This window comes from Beta vulgaris, chromosome 7 (assembly GCF_026745355.1).
Source record: "Beta vulgaris subsp. vulgaris cultivar EL10 chromosome 7, EL10.2, whole genome shotgun sequence".
NCBI classification, from domain to species: domain Eukaryota; kingdom Viridiplantae; phylum Streptophyta; class Magnoliopsida; order Caryophyllales; family Amaranthaceae; genus Beta; species Beta vulgaris.
In genome coordinates, this window is record NC_079208.1 from 21658244 (window position 1) to 21662770 (window position 4527).

Sequence of the window (4527 nt, forward strand, 5' to 3'; positions counted from 1 at the left end):
CTAGCCAAGTCATTACACATGCTAACGATTGGTTTTTTCCATTAAGATTGAACCCCATGGTCTCCATAACCAAGTCAACAGGCTCATGTAGAACAATGCTTTTGCATCCGCATCATTCTTAATATGATTACTAAACCAAAAAGGCTTGATAACCAACTATGAATGTGAATCTTGAACTTTCTTAATCCAAGAATCAATATCATGAATCAATTTAAACGCCTTTGATACTTCTTGATTCAAGAACACTCCGATCTTGAGAACAAGAATCTAAACACCCTCGAATTCATACTGAATTTATTTTATTAACACTAAACACTTATCACTCCTGAATAGTCTTTAATGGTATATTAATTGGCTCACAAGCAAAACAATAATCAAGAATGAATTCTTTAAAGAAAAAAGTAGATATGTTATTAACAACATAAAGAATCGCGTTATTTAGGGTACATCCTATCCTAAACAACTGGGAAAACAAATACTTAACAAGGCAAGAAACTAACTAATCACACGCCTATCTTAAAACTAGCTAAACTATAATTTTTAACAACCTAAGTAAAATAATAACTACCATAGCAAATCTAAAAAGAACATGGATTCTATGTGAAACCAAGTCCTTCTTGAGCTATGACTCTTCTTTACTTCCATGCTTTCCTCTAGCCAAGTCATTACACATGCTAACGATTGGTTTCTTCCATTAAGATTGAACCCCATGGTCTCCGTAACCAAGTCAATAGGTCATGTAGAACAAGTGCTTTTGCATCCCATCATTCTTAATATGATTACTAAACCAAAAAGGCTTTATAACCAACTATGAATGTGAATCTTGAACTTTCTTAATCCAAGAATAGAAATCTTGAATTAATTAAACACCTTTGATACTTCTTGATTCAAGAACACTCTTGATCTTGAGAACAAGAATCTAAACACCCTAAATTCACTCCTGAATTTAATTTATTTAACACTAAACACTTATCATCCTGAAAGTCTTTAATGGTTTAATTAATTGGCTCACAAGCAAAACAATAATCAAGAATGAATTCTTTAAAGAAAAAAGTAGATATGTTATTAACAACATAAAGAATCGCGTTATTTAGGCTACATCCTATCCTAATACAACAGGGAAAACAAATACCTAACAAGGCAAGAAACTGACTAATCACACGCCTATCTTAAAACTAGCTAAACTATAATTTTTAACAACTTAAGTAAAATAATAACTACCATAGCAAATCTAAAAAGAACATGGATTCTATGTGAAACCAAGTCCTTCTTGAGCTATGACTCCTTCTTTACTTCCATGCTTTCCTCTAGCCAAGTCATTACACATGCTAACAATTGGTTTCTTCCATTAAGATTGACCCCATGGTCTCCATAACCAAGTCAATAGGCTCATGTAGAACAAGTGCTTTTGCATCCGCATCATTCTTAATATGATTACTAAACCAAAAAGGCTTGATAACCAACTATGAATGTGAATCTTGAAATTTCTTAATCCAAGAATGAAATCGTGAATTAATTCAAACACCTTTGATACTTCTTGATTCAAGAACACTCTTGATCTTGAGAACAAGAATCTAAACACCCTCAGTTCACTCCTGAATTTAATTTATTTAACACTAAACACTTATCACTCCTGAAAAGTCTTTAATAATTTAATTAATTGCTCACAAGCAAAACAATAATCAAATTGAATTCTTTAAACAAAAATGTAGATATGTTAATAACAACATAATGAATCGCTTATTTAGACTACATCCTATCCTAATACAACTCGGAAAACAAATACTTAACAAGGCAAGAAACTAACTAATCACAGCCTATCTTAAAACCTAGCTAAACTATAATTTTTAACAACCTAATAAAATAATAACTACCATACGAATCAAAAATAACATGGATTCTATGTGACAACCAAGTCCTTCTTGAGCTATGACTCCTTCTTTACTTCCATGCTTTCCTCTAGCCAAGTCATTACACATGCTAACAATTGGTGTCTTCCATTAAGATTGAACCCCGTGGTCTCCATAACCAAGTCAATAGGCTCATGTAGAACAAGTGCTTTTGCATCCGCGTCATTCTTAATATGATTACTAAACCAAAAAGGCTTGATAACCAACTATGAATGTGAATCTTGAAATTTCTTAATCCAAGAATGGAAATCGTGAATTAATTCAAACACCTTTGACACTTCTTGATTCAAGAACACTCTTGATCTTGAGAACAAGAATCTAAACACCCTCAGATTCACTCCTGAACTTAATTTACTTAACACTAAACACTTATCACTCCTGAAAAGTCTTTAATAGTTTAATTAATTGGCTCACAAGCAAAACAATAATCAAGATTATTGAATTCTTTAAACCAAAATGTAGATATGTTATTAACAACATAATGAATCGCGTTATTTAGGATACATCCTATCCTAATACAACTTGGAAAACAAATACTTAACAATGCAAGAAACTAACTAATCACACGCCTATCTTAAAACCTAGCTAAATTATAATTTTTAAAACCTAGTAAAATATTAACTACCATAGCAAATCTAAAATAACATGGATTCTATGTGACAACCAAGTCCTTCTTGAGCTATGACTACTTCTTTACTTCCATGCTTTGCTCTAGCCAAGTCATTACACATGCTAACGATTGGTTTTTTCCATTAAGATTGAACCCCATGGTCTCCATAACCAAGTCAACAGGCTCATGTAGAACAATTGCTTTTGCATCCGAATCATTCTTAATATGATAAGTAAACCAAAAAGGCTTGATAACCAACTATGAATGTGAATCTTGAACTTTCTTAATCCAAGAATGGAAATCATGAATTAATTCAAACACCTTTGATACTTCTTGATTCAAGAACTCTCCTGATCTTGAGAACAAGAATCTAAACACCCTCAAATCCACTACTGAATTTATTTTATCTAACACTAAACACTTATCACTCCTGAAAGTCTTTAATGGTTTAATTAATTGGCTCACAAGCAAAACAATAATCAAGAATGAATTCTTTAAAGAAAAAAGTAGATATGTTATTAACAACATAAAGAATTGCGTTATTTAGGCTACATCCTATCCTAAACAACTGGGAAAACAAATACTTAACAAGGCAAGAAACTGACTAATCACACGCCTATCTTAAAAACTAGCTAAAGTATAATTTTTAACAACTTAAGTAAAATAATAACTACCATAGCAAATCTAAAAAGAACATGGATTCTATGTGACAACCAAGTCCTTCTTGAGCTATGACTCCTTCTTTACTTCCATACTTTCCTCTAGCCAAGTCATTACACATGCTAACGATTGGTTTCTTCGATTAAGATTGAACACCATGGTCTCCATAACCAAGTCAATAGGCTCATGTAGAACAAGTGCTTTTGCATCCGATTCATTCTTATATGATTACTAAACCAAAAAGGCTTGATAACCAACTATGAATGTGAATCTTCAACTTTCTTAATCCAGAATCGAAATCTTGAATTAATTCAAACCCTTTGAACTTCTTGATTCAAGAACACTCTTGATCTTGAGAACAAGAATCTAAACACCCTAAATTCACTCCTGAATTTAATTTATTTAACACTAAACACTTATCATCCTGAAAAGTCTTTAATGTTTAATTAATTGGTCACAAGCAAAACAATAATCAAGAATGAATTCTTTAAAAAAAAAGTAGATATGTTATTAACAACATAAGAATCGCGTTATTTAGGCTACATCCTATCCTAATACAACGGAAAACAAATACTTAACAAGGCAAGAAACTACTAATCACACGCCTATCTTAAAACTAGCTAAACTATAATTTTTAACAACTAGTAAAATAATAACTACCATAGCAAATCTAAAAAGAACATGGATTCTATGTGACAACCAAGTCCTTCTTGAGCTATGACTCCTTCTTTACTTCCATGCTTTCCTAGCAAGTCATTACACATGCTAACGATTGGTTTCTTCGTTAAGATTGAACCCCTGGTCTCCATAACCAAGTCAATAGGCTCATGTAGAACAAGTGCTTTTGCATCCGCATCATTCTTAATATGATTACTAAACCAAAAAGGCTTGATAACCAACTATGAATGTGAATCTTGAACTTTCTTAATCCAAGAATCGAAATCTTGAATTAATTCAAACCCCATTGACACTTCTTGATTCAAGAACACTCTTGATCTTGAGAACAAGAATCTAAACACCCTCAGATTCACTCCTGAACTTAATTTACTTAACACTAAACACTTATCACTCCTGAAAAGTCTTTAATAGTTTAATTAATTGGCTCACAAGCAAAACAATAATCAAGATTATTGAATTCTTTAAACCAAAATGTAGATATGTTATTAACAACATAATGAATCGCGTTATTTAGGATACATCTTGGAAAAACAAATACTTAACAATGCAAGAAACTAACTAATCACACGCCTATCTTAAAACCTAGCTAAATTATAATTTTTAACACCCTACGTAAAATATTACTACCATAGCAAATCTAAAAATAACATGGATTCTATGTGACAACCA